The 20,804-nt window shown below is 41.8% G+C and overlaps 1 protein-coding gene across 18 annotated transcripts in view; it reads left to right on the forward strand.

Moving 5' to 3' along the window:
• INPP4A (inositol polyphosphate-4-phosphatase type I A) overlaps positions 1 to 20,804 on the forward strand; it is a 198,043-nt gene that overhangs the window by 89,472 nt on the left and 87,767 nt on the right. The window contains exon 1 of one of the 18 annotated variants that reach the window (XM_073352678.2): positions 5,940 to 5,962. The exons of the other annotated variants lie outside the window; for them this stretch is intronic. The gene's annotated coding sequence lies outside the window, so the exon portion shown is untranslated. Of the gene's footprint in view, positions 1 to 5,939; positions 5,963 to 20,804 lie in introns of those variants that run through there. 18 annotated transcript variants of the gene reach the window in all.

Raw genomic sequence — 20,804 nt, forward strand, 5'->3', positions numbered from 1 at the left:
GAATTCTGCATTCTGTTCAGCATGAAAAGTGAACGAGAGATTTCCTGGAATTAAATGGAACTCTTGTATCAAGGAATTAAAACAGTTTGGATTGTTTAAATTTACTTCACTGAAAATCACATGGTTTTTATTTCCATTTATTCATTTTAATTGTAAAAATACTGCAGTATTTGGGTTACAAGTTTCCAGAACCCATCTGTTAAAAACTCCTATTTTATCCATAGATTCTGCAATAGGATTGCTAGTAGTATTGCAGTACTAAATGTTTAATTACAGCATATTGAAAGGATCAATACTTAATCCAAATCTACCTAAAGAGCACCTTCACAGTCAACTGTCTACCAAAATACTGTGACTGTTGGAAGCTCTGTAAATGGAACCCACCTAGGATTGTGTTTTTCTTGCAAGAAAGATTTCTGCTTATTTTGAGTTTTAGAATATGCCTTCTAGCAGCTTTTATTGGCAGTTGACTATGAAAGACCTGAAACTAGATTTCTCAGATATGAGTGCCTAATCTGTATTTAGGTATCTCCTTAAAAGTGACCTGATTTGCTGAGCACCTGCAGCTCACAGTGAAGTCAATGGCAACTGTCTGTTCACTGTGTCTGAAATTCAGGCCACTTTAAAATCTCAGATCAGAAAAGAGCAAGTCCCATTGACTTCAGTAGGATTAAACATGTGCTTAAAGTTAAACATATGTTTATGCACTGTCCTGAATTGGGGCTTATTGAGGTACCTCCAGAGTATTATGGATTTAGGTGGTTAACTTCAGTCACCCAAGCTTGAAAATTTTAGCTGTGCTTTTTTTATCACGGGGATCTCACATCACCCTCCTTTTGTGGATATGTAACTTTGCACATCCAACAACCTGCACATGCACTTTTCAAGTTCTAACAACCACTAACACACAGTTAGAGTTTGAAAAATGTGTGCCTGAGGCTTGGTCTATATGTGACCAACTTACTTTGGCATAACTACATTGCTCAGTGGTGTGGAAATTCCTGAGCGATGTAGTTAAATTTACCTAATCCCCAGTGTAAACAATGCTGTGTTGACAGGAGGACTTCTCTCATAGACATAGCTACCACCTCTCAGAGAGGTGGAATACCCATTGCAACGGGAGAAGCTCTCCTGTTGGCATAAGTAGTATCTTCACGAAGCGCTACAGTGATGCAGCTGCATCGCTTTAAGTGTAGACATCCTGAATGTTTCCATGTGCCATGTTGCATGCACAAAAAGGTCACCTCTTAAAAATCAAATCCTGATTGTTTGAAATAGACAATGAGTTCAAATATTGCTATCCCAAATATCACTTTTCAGAAGGATGATTGCTGTCACATGGAGGATCACAAAAGCCAACTTGAGTCAGAAACTTTTATTTCAAACTTTCTGAAAAATATGACTGAGCACAATGGGTTTTTTTGTAAATTCTGGAAATCTCTATTATTTTTGTTGGGTCAATCCCATATCTTATATAAATGTACTCTATTAGGATAAACCTATTGTGAGACATGATTTGCCAGATAAATGTAAACAATCTTACTGTAAACATTTTCTCCAATAATTCCCCTCCCCCCTTGAGAGCTCTTAATAAGGAAGAAAATCTGTCTCTGATCTAATCCATTTCTCAGTTCAAGAAAATTCTCTATTCCATAACTCCTTTCAGAACCTGCCAATGCTGTTCCTTGATTAGCTGAAAAAGATGAGACACGCTGTTTTCTCTACTCCTTTTCTTTGTATCTATCCCTCTATGTGGAACTGGAAATGCTTCCTTGTCATAAATATAAAGGGAAGGGTAAACATCTTTCTGTATACAGTGCTATAAAATCCTTCCTTAGTTAAGAAGCTAAGGTAACCTAGCTGGCACCTGACCCAAAATGACCAATGAGAGGACAAGATACTTTAAAATCTGGAAAGGGGGGAACAAAGGGTTGGTCTGTCTGTGTGATGCTTTTGCCAGCAACAGATCAGGAATGCAGACTTACAACTCCAGTTAAATTAGTAAGTAATCTAGCTAGAAATGCGTTAGATTTCCTTTTGTTTAGTGGCTGGTAAAATAAGCTATGCTGGGTGGAATGTATATTCCTTCTTTTGTGTCTTTTTGTAACTTAAGGTTTTGCCTAGAGGGATTCTCTATGTTTTGAATCTGATTACCCTGTAAGGTATTTACCATCCTGATTTTACAGAGGTGATTCTTTTACCTTTTCTTTAATTAAAATTCTTCTTTTAAGAACCTGATTGATTTTTCATTGTGCTTAAGATCCAAGGGTTTGGGTCTGTGTTCACCTGTACCAATTGGTGAGGATTCTTATCAAGCCTTCCCCAGGAAAGGGGGTGTAGGACTTGAGGGGGTATTTTGGGGGAAGATGTCTCCAAGTGGGCTCTTTCCCTGGTTTTTGTTTAAAACGCTTGGTGGTGGCAGCATATGGTTCAAGGACAAGGCAAAGTTTGTACCTTGGGGAAGTTTTTAACTTGGTAAGAATAAGCTTAGGGGGTCTTTCATGCAGGTCCCAACATCTGTACCCTAGAGTTCAGAGTGGGGAAGGAACCTTGACATTCCTCTTCTACACTCCTTGCCTCTGCCAGCCAAGGGAATGAGAGAGGGACTGATCATGAAATCCAGCTGTCCTGCATGACCATGTAGAACACTCCTATATGATCACAGGGTTGGCCCCAGATTTTGACATTGTTGTGTTATATGTTGTTTAAAGTTCTTTACAAATATACTGGAAGCATTAAAACTGTTGATTCAGGGTAGATGTAATTTGTATTTAGTAGTATTTTTGCAGACTTTACAGTTTGTAGAGATGGATCGATGGAGTTTAAAGGGATAAAAGGATAAAAATTGTCTCTTCATACAAAGAACATTCTTACATAGTAGAAAATGCAAACTAGTGTCTGCGTTGATGCTTGCTTGTCTGTGACTTCCTTAAGCACGGGAAATATTGACTGTTAGAAGAGATGCTGATCATGTCTCACTGCATGGTATGTGATACAGATTAAAACACACATGTCATGGCGACTGGCACTTTACAAAATGCCTTAGGTAGATAGATGGATGTACTTTAACTGCATCAGCTGAAAAACAAATTAATCTGTAGTTTGTTGCCCATAAAAATGAAGCTTGATTAAATAGATGCACTATAGATTCATGTTTTGGTATACTTTACCAATGGATAGAATGAATAGGAAAGGAATATGATCTTTTCATCTCAGCCAATAAAGATATTATTGGAAAAATATTCCAAGTATATTACTCTAAACTGTAGGAACAAGGATCTTGTAAAGAGATCTTCTCTTCAGTCGCAGGATTAATATAGCCCTTTTGTAATCAGATTAGATAAAAAGAGATCTAGCACCTATTCATTTATTAGCTTCATATTCCTTGTTGCTCACACTCATTTTTATCACAGTTTTGAGATGACCTATTTTGTTAAATGGCAGCTATTTATTGTTGGTAGGGCACAGGTAAGCCTTTGTTTAGCCCTCAGGCTCAACCAGAGTTTAACTGCTTGGAAATTGAAAGAGTGATATTACTATATAGAGTGTATATGAATACAAGTATCAATATATGAATGTCATCCTAGTTAGAAAGTGCACTGTGTGGACAGAGTTTAATGTACAGTATGTCTCGTAGAGGGTGATTATGTAGCTTACATCCTTGATGCATCTCACAGATTTATACTGGCAGGCTTAAAAAAGGGTCTTAGTTTAAATTATCTCACATTGCAGGTGACTGCATTAGGGGTGTTTTGAGAGCTTTCATAGTGTCTAGGTTATTTTGCCTTAGGCTCCCACCTTTCATTTCTTTTTATTTTCCTTCCCCTCTCAGAATCTCTCTCTCCCTCCCCAACCACCTCTCCTAATATGTTCTACAAGCAATTAGATAGCCAGAAGATTTTTTTTTTTAAACTGAGTGGTTGGTGACTATTCCAAGCCCATGAAGTCTTTGAGATTGTAAAATCCTTGGAAGGAAGCTCTGGAGAGAGTGACATGTCTTTTCTTTTTCTCTTTATAATTAATGATGACATAAATGTACTGAGTAGTTATTGTTCTGTTGTGAAAACAAGTACATGATGATCTCAGAGTCCTTCTGTGGAACACTGCCACAAAAAAGGAGAAACGCTGTCTATGGACTGAATTGTCAGTAGCTTGGAAGAGAAATGTTCTGTCAAAACAGCAGTGCTGTGAGTGAGAATCAAATATGATGGTAAAGAGTATAGTGCAGCCGTGTGCTAAAATGTGGGAGTAATTTTTCAGGTTTGTTTTTAAAGGAATATTGTCATCTTAACATTTACTAGTTGTAAATCATGTATATTTAGAATCCCTGTCCCAGGAACAGTTTCTGTCTGCCTTGTTTGTTTTTTATTTTGCTCCAACTTTTTTGTTTCTGGCCAGTAAACATAGTCTGTTGTTTCTGAAACCCGTGTAAACAACAGCTTGAGAGTGTACACATGTAGTATCACTGTCCTACAAGCCTGGGTTGCTGCCAGCTACAGGGCTTCTCCTGCAACACAAGGGGAGCAGCTCCAGGGGAAGCCATGGAAGATCAGTGAAGATGTACAGGCCTAAGGAATCTCCTGCTCTGAGATCTGGGGGAAGGTTACTGTTGTTGGACTGGGAGACACCCCCTTCCCACTGAGGGGAGAGAGAAACTGGAAACAACGGCAAACCTTCCCTCCTGCCTCCTTCTTCCCCCAAAGCTATTGTGGGACACCCCCTCAAAATGCTAGTTAGCAATGGCATGCTGAATACCAGTTTCATCCCGTAACAGCCTGGAGCTCTCTTTATACCTTTCCTGCAGAGTGAATGGGTAGGGGTCGTTTTCAGTATTTACCGATTCTCTCAGAAGATTTCTTGGGTTTTGACAAAGCCAGTATTCAGATTTTAATAATTTTCATCCAAATTTTGGATTTTTGGGGCTCAGGAATTTTTCACAGCTAACGTAGGTGGGGCTGTGCTGAAGGGCCAGAGTCAAGAGGGGAGGAGAAGGCTGCACTCTGTGAGCACTGGCCCCCATGCCAGACAGAGCCCCCTCCTGACCCAGGCCCTTCAGCACTGTCCTGTCCACTTCCTGGGTCCCTGTCCATCTTGTTTTTCTGCTGTGTAGCTGCAGCAGCCACCAGTCAACAGTTAACTCTGATCTGCGCTGGCATGCTGAGGAGGCAGGTGGGGAGTCTGCGAACAGGGAGCCAAAAGATGCACCCTCTGAGTGTTGGCCCCCATTCTGGGCAGAGACCCCACCTGATCCCAGCCTTTCGGCATGGCCTCATCCACTTCCTCTGTACAGTGGTGGAGCAAGACAGGCAGGGAGTGATCAGAGACCACTTGATCACTGCATTGTCAGTGCCCCCCACAGCATGTGGCCCATATAACTACTGAGCACCTGTCCACCCTGACCGCTGCCCTTCGTTTTTGGTTTTTATCAGTTTTTACCTTTTTTTTTTTAAACTTTCAAATAAACACTAAATTTCCCGCAGATGTATCAAAAAAAAGAAATGGCATTATGAATGGGGGAGGAAGCACAGGAGATTCAGAGCTGCATGTGATCTTCATCATGTCCTCAGTGTGTATGGTGTCTGTGAGGAGCCAGTACTGGGACATGTAAACAAACCCTCTCAGTCTGTGTTGGAGGGAGCATATAAAAATGCGTTGGAAAACTGGAGAATACAGATCTGAGTTGAAGGCAGATTTCGTATTGTTTCCAAAAAGGAGTTAGTAACATAACTAAGAGAAACAGGGTTGTTTTTTTTGTTTTGTTTTTTGTCAATTTGTTGCTATTTGTTGTCCTTTACAGTCCTTGGGGTTTTTTTCTCCCTTTCTTCAAATAAACAGATTTTTTTTCTTCTTTTACTTTTCAAAATAACATTGGATGAGTAAATATTGAGGCACTGTACAGCAGAGGCAGGGAAAACGTCTGTAATGTTGGGACAATAAATTTTGACATGACTATCAACAGAAGGTAAGTAGTATAAAATACCTTCCATTTCTAAAGCACCTTTCATCCAAAGATCTTAAAGCAGTTTACAAAGGTTATACTGTGCTTTAAGGCCCAGCCCTGTGTTGGGGCAGTGTTGAGCTGTCCTGCCTTAGGGGAACTGGGGGAGAGGCTGTGCCTCAGGAAAGCACAATCCTTCTCATGTGTGCAGGATGGTTTACATAGATTGCATAAGCCTTCTAGACTGGTGCACTTTGCTGTTAATAGTGCCTTTATGGACTAGTGTGGAAGGGCATGGAAGTGTCCCATTTTTCCCTTTGGAGAGAGGTGCTTTTGGGAGAGAGGAAGGGAGTAGCAGCAGCAGGGACTGTGATTGACCTTGGTCTGTGTCCAGGGCATGGAATGGAGAGAGGTTCCTTGTGCCTCATTGCCTACTTGTTATTCCTGTACAGTGATGAATAGACTTAGTATTTATCAGCATTTTTTTGTTTATTCCAATTACATAGTATCCAAACCACTTCCCAGTTTTGTGCATATTGCACCAGTTTGCACTTGACATGAAATTCTTAGGAAAAAATGAGGCAATACAATACTGTGAACATGTCAGTGTATATATAGACGTCAGGTATGTGAACTCCATAAAATAGGGGGTGTGTGGCTTTTATGTTCTCACCACATATGATGATTCCAATAAAGGCCTGATCTGTCCCTCATTGAAATGAATGACATGACTTATCTTTGCTTCATTGGGGCCATACCTGGTGCCCAATTCTGATATTTACTTTTCCACATAATTCAGTTGAAGTCAATGGAACTATACATGTGAGAGAGGCTACATGACGGAGACTGTACTGGCATAGTCCCCTCCAGTAGATACAGCGTACACCATACAAAGAGTTTTTCTGCTGGTGTAGGAGCACCATCACTCTCAACGTTAGCTAGCTAAAAGCATTGTTTTGTTAGCACAGCTGTGTCTACATGGGAAGTTTTGGTGACATAATTATGTTAGGGGCTGTGGGTTTTTCACACTCCTGACAAACACAGCTGTGCCAATATACATTTTATGTGTACACCATACCTAAAATTAGACTTTGGAGTCAGAGTTTCTAAGATTGGGCCCTTAGTGAATGGGGAAAACAGATAAGAACAACCTCCCCGCCACACACTTATTGAAGTTTTCTCCCCTTTGCCAGAAAGATGGTTCCTTGCTGTTTTTCCCCAGAGGCCCTGACCAGGTTAGGAAAAAAAAAATTTTTTTTTTAAATTAGCTCATATGTTTTAAGAAAATGCTGTTTACATAGGTGTTAGCACCTCTAGAGTAGATTTTTTTAAAAATATGTTTATACATACATAAGCTCATCATGCTAAACACAACCTTTACTAGGTACTTATTTTTTAAACAGTAGGTAGAAAAATAAAACACCTTTTTTCTTCATCTAGATAGGACCTAAGAATTCTTGAACTCTCGCTCTACTGGATTGTTCACATGCCATACTCCTGGGGGAATTCTGCATCACTGTGCACGTGCAGAATTCATGTCCCCCGCAGATTTCTTTGCTTTCCTGCAGAAAAAGTCACAAGAGCAGTCATGCGCTCCTCCCCAGCAGCTCAGGGAGGCTGGTTCAGGCACCTGGAGTAGCCGGTAGAGACATAAATCACCGTGGGGGGGAGGGGAGGCTAGGCAGTCGTGTGTGTGAGAGAGGGAGATACTCTGTCCCTCTTGCTCGCTATTACAACACACTCTGCATGGAGGGGCAGGCCTTTGGGGTGTTTCTGAGGAGGTAGGTGTGGGGCAGGCTCTGTCCCCTCAGACAGAGCAGAATGTAGCAGCCTGCCTGCTTAGTGAATTGTTCCCATTTTCTTTGTAAATTCCCCCAGGAGTATAACACAGGTGTAAAAGTTTGAAGGCTCCTTTACATTGCCAGAGTGGTGTAAAGGACAGTATGGCCTTATAAATGCTTATGATGCTTTAGTGATTAGAACTGGTCTAAATTTTGGACTGAAAAAATTTCCTATCAAAATGTGCTCCATTACTGTTGGGGGGTGGGGGGGGGTTGGTGATTTCCTCCAACGCTCCCCACTTCCATTCTCCATCCCTTGTATTGTAGTTTAAATAAAATACCAAAATAATTGAAACTAGCATGATTATATTGCTTTATTTTGACAAATGAAATATGCAGAATTTTGAAGAATTTTTAAATAGTGTGCAGAATTTTTAATGTTTTGGTACAGAATTCTTCTGGGAGTAATTACAAAATGGAAGGTTGCTCTGTCCCATTTGGGTTGTTCTCCTATAGTATTTTTTTACTATGATAAATTTTCTAGTTAGGTATATCTTTTATGATGTAGAAAATAAAAATGAAGAGTGCTAAGTTATTTTTGGTGCCTTATAGCCAAATTTGAGAGACTGGGAGAATATTAAGTCCCTGGTCAAATGTTTTCCATGCTACTTTTTCTTTGAAAACTAAAAATATGGCTATTTTGAGATAATTATGACTAAGATTGTTCTGTAACTTCCATATAGAAAATCTTAGTGCGACTCTTGCTATAACTCTCTCTATAGGATGCACAGAACCCAGGAGGGACTACTCTAAAATGTGTGGTTAATATTTTTGAGGACTTAGTTGCTAAGAAAGTATTTTAAAAATGTATTCTACAGTCTACACGATTATGGGCAGGAGGAGACTGCAGACTTTAATTGTTTCATGTAAATATAGGTAAACAAAGAAAGAGACTATAAAGGGCGTGCCTATTGCTTCTATTAATAACACTTCCTTACTCCCTTTCTCCACATCTTTCTATCATATCCCTTCTTAGTGTTCTCTTTTCTAAGCTGAATAATACCAGTCTTTTTAATCTCTTCTTATATGGAAGCTGTTCCATACCCTTAATAATAATAATTTCTGTTTCTATGTACCTTTCCCAATTCTAATGTATCTTTTTTGAGATGAGGCGACCAGCACTGCACACAGTATTCCAGGTGTGGGTATACCATGGATTCATATAGTGACATTATGATATTTACTGTCTTATCTATCACTTTCCTAATGGTCCCTAACATTGTTAGCTTTTTTTGTCTGCCACTAAACATTGAGCAGATGTTTTCAGAGAACTATCCACAATGATTCCAAGATCACTTTTTGAGTGGTAACACCTAATTTAGATCATATCATTTTGTACGTATAGTTGGGATTATGTTTTCCAATGTGCATTACTTAGCATTTATCAATTGAATTTCGTCTGCCATTTTGTTGCCCAGTCACCCAGTTTTGTGAGATCCCTTTGTAACCCCTTGCAGTCTGCTTTGGACTGGTTTACCCCTTTTTCCAGATCATTTATGAATATGTTGAACAGTACTTGTCCCAGTACAGACCCATGGGGGATACCACTATTTACCATTCTGAAAACTGACCATTTATTCCTACCCTTTGTTTCCTTTTAACCAGTTATTGATCTCTGAGAGGACCTTCCCTCTTATCCCATGGCTGCTTACTTTGCTTAAGAACCTTTGTCAAAGGCTTTCTGAAAGTCCAGGTATACTATATTCACCCTAGTCTATGTGTTTGTTTACACCATCAAAAAATTCTAATAGATTGGCAAGGTATGACTTCCCTTTACAAAAGCCATGTTGACTCTTCCCCAACAAATTGTGTTCACTATGTGTCTGATAATCCTATAATTGCCAGGATCGCCTCTGGAGCCTTTAAAAAAATTGGTGTCCTCCAGGCATTTGATACAGAAGCTGATTTAAATGGTAGGTTACATACCACAGTTTTGGTCTAGTGTTCCCAAGAAAGGGAATTTTCACTAAAATTATACACCTCCACTTTGGTGAAATTCCCTTAGCCACATTTGTTATAACTTCTTTAATGTACTATTAGGGTTGATGCAAGCATGTGCCAAATGTCATAAAATATTCAAACTAGAGATGGAAAACACCTGTTAAGTCATTTGTTCCTCTTCAATGCAAGATTGTTCTCTATTGTATGTGAAGTAGCCTTTTGTGCAGTGTAATTGTAAATATCTCTGACAATGGGGATTCCACCACTTCCTTTTGAGCTGGTTACAGAATCTAATATATCTTACTCTTGGGGAGTCTTTCCTGATATTCAGTTCTAAATTGTCCCATTTCTTAATTTAATCTCATGAGATTGTACAGGGCCACATTTAATGAACCATATTTGCATATTCATACAGATACCATGACCTTCTAATGACAAGCACGTCAGTTGAATCTTTTCCCATCTAACACAATCCTCCTGACATCTCCAACATCCAGTAGTGTCTTACACCTCCATTCCGCCACACTTTCAGCTATGTTTTACACCTGTAGATGTCCTCCAGAGGTCTTCACAAATCGTACTTCATACTGGACTCTGCAAAACCTGTGGCTGATTGAACAGTAAAAAACAGCGTTATTCCCTGTGGTTCAGTCAGTGTGAGAAGACTTTGATATTCACTCTAGAAGTGAATGACTAAAGCAGTAGTTTTAGGTAGTGGAAAAAGACAAACATTATAACATTTTTCAGCATTGCTATTCTTTAAGTCAGTAGAGATATTTTGGGATTCTTTTTGTTCTAACTCTTTCAATATGTGAGTGTAGGCCATAACTCAACATAATGCAGTAACTTTACAAGTGTATTATTGTGATGGTGTTGAGAGGCTAGTGACAGTGGGAGAGGGAAACTAGACTTTTGTTTCAGGAGTAAATTACAATTGTGTGAAAGAGAAAAGTAGCACTAAAACTGCATTAAAAATGAAGTAAAGTTACTAACTTCAGTGCATAAAATATTTGTAATCTCTCAAAACAGCATCTTTATTCTTTAGGCTCCTTGTAGGCTTTTTGTTTGATGTTCCTGTTATAATTAAATCCAAAAATTACAATCTGACTTGTGAAAGAGAGATATGTCTAGAAAGACAGGAAAGACATACATTTCCAGGTCAGACCACAGAAACATTTGTTTTAACACCTTGTTCTCCAGGAATGGCTAGTACTTATTGCTTCTGAACAAACCAAGCCCCTCCCTATAGCCAAGTTTACACTGCTGCCTCTGGAAAGACATACAAGTATCTTTATTTACTTGGAACTACAGCTGGTTGGAAAATATGATTAATGTTTTTGTTGAAAAATGCTGATTTGTTGAAACTATGCAAAATTAGGGTCTTTTTTAAAAAATGGAGAAAAAGACCTTTTGAAATAGTCTAAATGATTTGTTTGGACAGTTTATAAACAAAAAAATTTGCTGTTTTTGGGTTAAAAATGACTTTCTTTCCGTATTTGAGCTAATTAGACTGAAAAAGATATTTTCAAATGTTCCAAATCAAAGCACCTTGAAACAATCAAAAAGGAAACATTTTGATTGACCCAAAATGAAAATAAATGTTTTTTTTTTGTTTTGTAAATATTTCAGATTTTAACTTTGCATTTTTATTTGAGACTGTAAAAACGTACATAAAAACGGCCATACTGGGTCAGACTAAAGGTCCATCCAGCCCAGTATCCTGTCTACTGACAGTGGCCATCTGACCCTCCGGGTATGTGGCTAGCCCAGCCAGCTGAGGCCACACAGTTATTTTTAGCATGCTAACACAAGCAGAGCTAGTGTGTATCTGTATAGCCGCTTTGGAAGGCACACACCCAGATGCAGTGCAGACATACCCAGAGAAACAGTGACTGGAAATGGGAAAGGGCTAGATGAGTAAGTAGGAGAGTTTGAATCAAAGTCCCTAACAAAGTCCCTGAACTTGTTTTCCCTAAAAGTAACCAAAAGGAAAAAAATTAAATGTGAACGTTAAAAGTATCCTGTGCCTGAGAAGTACCAGCCCATGTGGTCTGTGCCCCAGAAGGAGTGCAGAACAAAACATAGCAGGCAGTAAAATGCTAACTCCTACATTGTACTCTGTTTATAATCTACCAGACTGGGATGTGGAAAAATTTAGTCAAAGGAGCATGGGCCAAACTCTGTCCTCACTTATAACAGAGTGAATCTTTAGCACGGCTAGGCTAGGGAGATAGGGTGTGTGTTAAAGCTGTTTAGGTAGGCCCTCCAGGTGTTGACCACTCCCAGAAAATACATTTTTAAACATGGCTGCCTATGTTAGGAGCGAAGTGGTGTTAGCTAACCGTTTTAACTGCCATTCACTTTCCCAGTCTAGATAAGACCTCGGAATAGCTCCAGTGAGGTCTTTGAGAGAACGCTAGGATTTATTGTATTGTAACTGAGATCCAATTTTGGTCCTAAATCTTTTTTTTCTGGCTACAAAAGTTGAAAGTGATCTACTATAAAGCTACTACTTATTAATATAAACTTCAAACATTACCAGTATCCCTATGTCTGAAGTCTGCCAGTGAATAGCACCAGAAGTACAGGATAATTACAATAGGATCATAGAAATGTAGGGATGGAAGGGACCCCTAATGGTCATCAAGTCCAGTCCCCTGTAATGAAGCAGGATCAAGTAAACCTAGACTATCCCTGACAGGTGTTTGTCCAACCTGTTCTTAAAAACCTACACTGATGATTCCACAACCTCCCTTAGAAGCCTATTCCAGAACAAATTACCCATATAATTAGAAAGTTTTCCTAACATCCTACCTAAATCTTCTTTGTTGTGGATTAAGCCCGTTAGTTTTTGTCCTACCTTCAGAGGACATGGAGAACAAATGATCATCCCTTAACGTATTTCAAGACTGTTTTCAGGTCCCCACTCAGTCTTCTTTTAAGACTGAACATGACCAGTTTTTTTAACCTTTCCTCATCAGATTTTCTAAATCTTTTTTTGTCATTTTTGTTGCTCTCCTCTGGACTCTCCAATTTATCTACATCTTTCCTAAAGTGTGGTGCCAGAATTGGACACAGTGCTCCAGCTGAGGTCTCACTAGTGCCAAATAGAGCAGGGGAATTATCTCTTTTGTCTGAGATACAACACTCTTGCTAATACACCCCCAAATTATATTAGCCATTTTCACAACTGCGTCACATTGTTGACTCATAGTCAAGTTGTGATCCATTAGAATCCCCAGATCTTTTTCAGCATACTACTGCCTACCTAGTTATTCCCCATTTTGTAGTTGTGCATTTGATTTTTCCTTGCTATGTAAAGTACTTTGCACTTGTCTTTATTGAATTTCATCTTATTGATTTCAGACCAATTCTCTAATTTGTCAATGTCATTTTGAATTATAATTCTGTCCTCTGAAGTGCTTGCAACCCCTCCCAGCTTGGTGTCATCTGCAGATTTTGTAAACATGCTCTCCATTCCCTTATCCAAGTCATGAATGAAAATATTGCATAGTACCAAAACCAGGACTGACCCTGTGGGACCCCAGTAGATACACCCCTCCATCCTCCAGTTTGACAGCAAATTATTGATCACTACTCTTTTAGTACGGTCTTTCAACCCGTTATGCCCACACTTTAAAACCATTTAATCTAGACCACATTTCCCTAGTTTGCTCATGAGAATGTCATGTGGGACTGTTAAAAGCTCTACTAAGCTCAAAGATGTATCACATCTACTCCTTTCCTCCTATCCACTAGGCCCGTAACCTTGTCAAAGAAGGAAATTAGGTTAGTTTGGCATGATTTGTTCTTGACAGATCCATTCTGGTTCTTCCTTGTAACCCTATTATCCTTTAGGTGCTTACAAACTGAATGTTTATTAATATGTTCTAGTATCAGGTATCAAAGTTTTTTTTCAGGTATCAAAGTTAGACTGACTGGTCTATAATTCTTTGAGTCCTCTTTGTTCCCCTTTTTAAAGATAGGTACTATGTTTTCCCTACTCCAGTCCTCTGGGATCTCACTTGTCCTCTGTGAGTTCTCAAAGATAATTGCGAACGGTTCCAAGATTGCTTCAGCTAGTTCCTTAAGTACCCTAGGATGAATTTCATCAGGCCCAGCCAACTTGAATGCATCTAATTTCTCCAAATATTCTTTAACCTTTCTTTCCCTATTTTGGCTTGTGTTCCTTCCCCCTTGTTGTTAATATTAATTGTATTAAGCATCTGGCCACCATTAACCGTTTTAGTGAAAACTGAAGCAAAATAGGCATTAAATACTGCAGGCTTCTTCATGTCATCAGTTATTACCTCTCCTTCCTTGCTAAATAGAGGACCTACACTTTCCTTCCTCTTTCTCTTGCTCTTAATGTATTTAAAGAACTTTTTCTTATTGTCTTTTATGTCCCTTGCTAGATGTTTCATACCTCAAAGTTAACTGTCATTCACCAATCACACAGATTAAGGTTCTTGCACAAGGTCACTTCAGGCAAAGCTGGCATTAGAACCCAGATCTCTAATAAGACATAACCACCTTTCTTTGCCACACAGCTTTGCAAAGGAACAAATAAAATTAAGTGCTTGGTAATTGTGACAGGCTGTACCAGGCTTTTGTGGCCCCTGCTGGAGGCCCCATGGTGCTATTACACTCCACCCCAGGAAAGGAGCAGTGAAGCTGGGTCCTCCAGGCTTGCCTAGAGAGATGTCATGGAAGCAGCCAACCAGAGTCCAGCAGAGTCAATAGAAGGAGCTGTAGGGCCTTAGGCAGGTCAGTTCCTGGCTGGGACCAGAGGGGCAAGGCAGAGAGCTCCTCTCTGGCCAGAGGAGCTTGAGGGATAGCCAGAGTTTGGTGCTAGCTGCATTGGCTTAAGCTGCGAGAGAGAGGACCTGAGAACTTTAACCCAGAGATAATGGGTGAAGATAAAGGGACCAAGTAGGAAAAGGCCTAGGGAAGTAGCAGCAACCAATTGAAGGGAGTGGTACACGACTGCTGTTTATAGAGTCCCTGGTTTGGAACACAGAGCAATGCGTTGGTCTGGCTTCCTTCACTGACCACTGCTGAAGTGGTATAAACCCCCAAGAAGGGAACAAGGGTCCTTTGGAAGCCTCAGTGAAGGGCTGAATTTAAAGGGCCCAGAGCCTGGGCTCAAGATGCTGGTGAGTGCACATAGATGGTTTTGTTGGACTTTTGTTACCCTGGAAGGGGTTCATTTTGATTGTGTAACCCAGCTGGAGGACCAAGACACCGAAGACTTGCTAAGTGAGGTTGACAACCTACAGGGGGTGCTAGGAGCGGGAAAAGGACCGTAGTACTGCATGCAGCAGCAGAAGGTGCTCAACAGACAGGTGTTCTCTGTTACAGTAAGGCACACTAATGCAACGTGTGTGTCATCCTGTAGCAGCTAGACGACATAGAGATTTGACTCTGAAACTGCTTCCATGCTGAGGGATCTGGTTGCTTAGGTCAGTGGCTCTGAACCGTTCCAGATAATTGTATCCCTTCCAGGAATCTGATTTATCTTGCGTAACCTCATTTTCACCTCACTTAAAAACTACTTGCTTACAAAATCAGGCATAAAAATACAGAAGTGTCACAGCACACTGTTACTGAAAAATTGCTGCTTTTCTCATTTTTACCATATAGTTATAAAATAAATCAATTGGAATATAAATATTGTCCTTACATTTCAGTGTATAGTATATAGAGCAGTATAAACAAGTAATTGTATTAAATTTTAGTTTGCACTGACTTCGCTAGTTCTTTTTATGTAGCCTGTTGTAAAACTAAGCAAATATCTAGATGAGCTGATGTACCCCCTAGAAGACCTCTGCATACCCCCAGGGATACATGTACTGGTTGAGAACCACTGGCTTCGATCAAGTGGAAGAATCTTGTGTTTACTTCTAGGATGGGTCTACAGAGTTCAAAAAAGTGAGCCTTTAGAGTGCTGTTGTGAACCCCTACTAGCACGAGTCTGTCAGCTCAGGCTGGGAGACCCGTTTCTGTGGACTGCATAGACATATCCCTAGGGGTCCTGAGTTAACTCCCCAGAAAAGAGCCAAACAGAGGCATTGTTACATCTGGCCGTGCTAGTCTATAACCACTAGACCACAGTCTGCTCCCAGAGCTAGGAAAAGAAAGATGCTCAACATTCTCTTGAATTTGTGTGGTGTTAATATTTGTTTTACTGTTGCACTTCAAATATTCTTATTTGATTAAAGGGAGCTGCTCCTTTAAGAACAGGGTGTGGCACTTCATTATACAGTATGTTTAAGACTGAGAGCAATGTGGGAAATCTTGCCTATTTGTCCTAAGTGGACGACCCTGCCTGGGTAAATAAGCTTCCAAAATGTCAGAACTAGATTTAATAAACATATCATTCCAGAATGCAAGTCTCCTTCAAGGTGTAACTCTAGCATTTACGGGAGAGATTGAATGCCTCAGGGTATTGCTAATGAGTAGTGCCCTACTAAAGTCATGGTCCATTTTGGTCAATTTCACAGTCATAGGATTTTAAAAATCATACATTTAATGATTTCAGATATTTAAATCTGAAATTTCATGGTGGTGTGTGTGTGGGGTGTCTCAAGGTTATTGTAGGGAGGTTGCTATACTGCTACCCTTACTTCTGCGCTGCTGCTGGGGGTGGTTCTGACTTCAGAGCTGGGCGGCCAGAGAGCAGTGACTGCTGGCCAGGCACCTCGCTCTGAAGGCAGAGCCGCCACCAGCAGCAACACAGAAGTAAGGATGGCCTGGTATGTTGTTGCCACCCTTACTTCTGCATTGCTGCCTTCTGAGCTGAGCCCTTGATCAGCAACCGCCGCTCTCTGGCCGCCTACCTCTAAGGCAGCAGTGCAGAAGTAAGGGTGGCATGGTATGGTATTGCCACCCTTACTTCTGCGCTGCTGCTGGCAGGGCGCTGCCTTGAGAGCTGGGTGCCCGGCTAACAGGTGCTGCTCTTCGGCTGCCCAGCTCTGAAGGCAGCGCAGAAGGAAGGGTGGCAATATCTGACTCCCCTAATTGGTGAGCTGTAGCTCACGAAAGCTTATGCTCAAATAAATTGGTTAGTCTCTAAGGTGCCACAAGTACTCCTTTTCTTTTTGCAAATACAGACTAACACGGCTGCTACTCTGAAACCTAAATAACCTTGTGATCCTCCCTGCAACTCCCTTTTGGGTCAGGACCTCCAGTTTGAGAAACGCTGATCTCCCCCCATGAAATCTGTATTGTATAGGGTAAAAGCACCCAAAAGATCAGATTTCATGGGGGAAGGCCAGATTTCACAGTCTGTGATGTGTTTTTCATGACCGTGAATTTGGTAGGGCCCTACTGATGAGCTGTAGAGTCTTTCAACCAGCTTGAATCCAGCCCAGCTCAGCAGAGAGTAAAAGTTGCTCCCATCCAATGGATGTTTTCATGGCCCCTGTGTAAGGTAAGTTTCATGGATCTCAGTAACCATTCCTATGGCACACTCACTACTGTATTTGGCACTAGCCAGCAAGCTCTTTGGGGCAAGGACTGTGTCTTACTATGTGTTCGTACAGTGGTTAGCTCAAAGCAGCCCCATGCTCAGCTGAGTCCTCAAGTACAGAGTTTCTAAACCCATGGGTTGCCACCCAAAACTGGGTCATTAGAATGTGTCAAAGGGTCATGGGGCTGGCTGGGCTCAGCTCCCCGCTCTGGGTATTGTGACCTGCTGCATGGGATCACAGCACCGCTCAGATCTGGCCTTTCTGTCATGATTACGGTGGGCTGGACTGGTCAAATTTGAGTGAATGGCACTGCAACCCCATTCACCGGGTCTCAAAAACCCTTCTCACAAATGTGGTCTGGCTGTCCCCAGAAGTTGCAATGCCCAGAGCGAGGAGCCGACCCAGCCAGCCCCACAGGACAGGAGCTGAGAGGGAGTAATTGTTTTCAGGTTCTCCAGTATTCCCCCCACATATGATGCACTGCCCCATGCCCCACAGCCAGACAACACCCAGTCTTCCAAACCCCCATTATGCTCCCCAGTCTGGACCCCCCCATGTACCCTTCCCATTAGCCAGGCGACTCCCCCTCTTTCAAACCACCCATCCTGGACCCTGCTGCTTCCCAGCTCCTTCCTTCAGGCCCACCCCTTTACCTTCTGCCTCCCATGGGTTGTGTGTGTGTGTCTTTTGGGGAGTTGTTGACTTGCCAACCCTCTGCCCCATCTCCTTCCCCCAATTCCTGCCCCATCTCCCCCAGAATCCCAATTCCTTCCTCACTACACCCCCAGATTCACTCCCAGGCTCCCAAATCCCCCTCTTCCCTTGTCCTCTGTCCCTCCATGGGAGTTATCTCGGCTTTTCACCTCTCCCTCCAGTTAACAGCTGGGGAAGCCCCCCTACCAGAAACGTCTGTTGTGGGTATGTGAAATATTGGTTTGGACCCCTCCCTTTCAATGGACCTCTACGGGGCATGGGGAGGGGGAATCAAGTCTGAGGGCACGTCCAGGTGGATCTCTGGGTTGCAACCGGCCATCATGGTTTACAAATGGGTCCTGAATCTAAAAAGGTTGAAAAACAGGGTTCTGGTTAGAGCTCCTGCCTCGTGGGCCAACACCTTATTAACTATAAATTTGCAAGAGTTAACAGCATTCTCACTGTCTCTTTCTCTCTCACGTATGCACAACTGTGAGTGTGTGGAAGAAGTTCTAGCTCAGTGGTTTGAGCACTGGCCTGCTAAACCCAGGGTTGTGAGTTCAATCCTAGAGGGGGTCATTTAGGGATCTGGGGCAAAAATTGGGGATTGGTCCTGCTTTCAGCAGGGGCTTGGACTAGATGGCCTCCTGAGGTCCCTTCCAACCCTGATATTCTATGATTAGTTCTTTTTAATTTAATGATTTTTGAGCTAGACTCATGATTTTGGGGTGTGTGGTTCAGGACCTTTTAACGTATATGTGTTGTCTCCAAACTGAGGCACTGTGAAACCATGGATTGGAGAGGACTTCATTAGCCTCTGCTTTAAAAAAAATCTTAGCAGATGCCAACTGAGCGTTCTCTGCAATGATTTTTTTTCACTGATGTCACGATTATCAAATCCATCTTTATTTTTATATTTGGTCACAGACGTGAACTTCATTAAGCTCCATTTACATTGCCGAGTTTACACATTACAGCTGTTTTCAATTTTCTTGGTTGAAAAAAGCATGGCACTTCTTTTTATTTAAGTTGGAAAAATGATTGTCATTATTATACTTTCCCTTACAAAACTCAAAATCCCCAGAAGGGACTTTGCTCACACTTTCCAAAAACAAATTCACCTTTTGATAGATACCAAACATGGAAAATTTCAGAGTGAAAGGTGAATGTTTTGGAACATGTTGTACATATGAAAATAGGTTATAACTGAAATTATTTTGCAACCTTAGCTACAGTGCTAGCTATGTGACTCATATAACATTTAAGAAGACCTGCTATTATAGGAATTGAATCATGCTAATTTAGTCAGGTTTCTAGACAGTTCTGTCACTTTATAGATTACTCTTCATAGAAGTGGGTATCTATCTGTCTTTTAGAAAAAAAGCAAACGCTCCAACAGATCAACCATTTAAAGAATGTATCTTCTCCACAAGGTTGTTTAATCCCCTTTAATCAGGAAGTAGCATAAAATAAAATGTTACGGGTTTATGATATTTGGAATAACAATATCTCATTTGCCAAAGGTTTGTGTGATTTGGTTATGTGGTGGCTGTGTGTGGGGGATCACTTCATGTTTTAGTGTAAGCAAATATATTATGCTAGGAGCATAGAACGCCTCACAATGATCAGAGGCTGGATCTTAAAGAGCAGTCTACGGCTATCGTCCTTTAATTTAGGGGTTAGGGTTGCCAACTTCCTAATCACACACAACCAAACACTTTTGCCCCACCCCTTCGTCGAGGCCCCACCCCCACTCACTCCTCCCTCACTCTCCCCCACCCTCACTGGGCTGGGGCAGGAGGTTGGAGTGTGGGAGAGGGTGCGGGGTCCAGGCTCCAGGAGGAAGTTTGGATGCAGGAGGGGACTCAGGGCTGGGCAGGGGGTTGGAGTGCGGGAGAGGGTGTGGTGTGTGGGCTCTGGGAGGGGGCTCAGGGCTGAGGCAGGGGATTGGTGTGCGGGAGGGGGTTTGGGCTCCAGCTGGGCGGTGCGTATCTCAGGTGGTTCCCGGTCAGCGGCGCAGTGGGGCTAAGGCAGGTTCCCTGCATGCCCTGGCTCCATGTGGCTCCCGGAAGTGGTCCCCATGTCTAGCTTCTAGGTATCGGGCTGCCAGATGGCTCTGCATGGTCACAGTTTCTGGCCAATGGGAGCTGCGGAGCTGGCACTCAGCACGGGAGCAGCGCATGGACCCTACCTGATTGCCCCTCCACCTAGGAGCCGAACATGGCGGCCGCTTCCGGGAGCCATGTGGAGCCAGAGCAGGCAGGGGAGCTTGCCTTAGTCCCACTGCACCACTGACCAGACTTTTAATGGCTCGGTCAGTTGTGCTGACTGGAGCCACCAGGGTCCCTTTTTGACCAGACATTCTGGTAGAAAACCAGATGCCTAGCAACCGTATTAGGGATTCTCAAATTGTGGGTCTGTAGGGACTTTTTACTCAATCTCTGCATACAGTGCTGAGTTCAGTGCAATCTGGGGAGCCTGTAAACAGCAGTATTGTCAGCCCTAACTGTTAAAAATAATACTAGCGCGACTGGCAATTTCTGGTTTAAAAATGCCACTTGAAATGTACACCCAGGCCTACTCTCCACTCTAGTAAAATAACCTGTTCTTAATGAAAGTTGTCCACAGTGCAGCTTAACAGCAGAACACCAAAGACAAAGATCAAGCTATGTTTGATATCAGGTTTCAGCAATGGGTCATCCTTCTAGTGCATACCAGGCTAGGCTTAGAGGAAAGTTGGTCATTGAATTCTGCTTCCTCTTGTTGTTTTTTTTTTAAAGGGGAAGTGCATGCTGCTGAGGGTAAATCTACAGTGCTACTAGGAATAGGCCTCTCAGTCTGGGTGACAGACTACGGCTACTGGCCACCAAGTTGGCATGCTAAAAATAGTGGTATGGTCATTGCGCCTCTGGCAGCGAC

This window comes from Lepidochelys kempii, chromosome 1, assembly GCF_965140285.1.
Source record: "Lepidochelys kempii isolate rLepKem1 chromosome 1, rLepKem1.hap1, whole genome shotgun sequence".
NCBI lineage: Eukaryota > Metazoa > Chordata > Testudines > Cheloniidae > Lepidochelys > Lepidochelys kempii.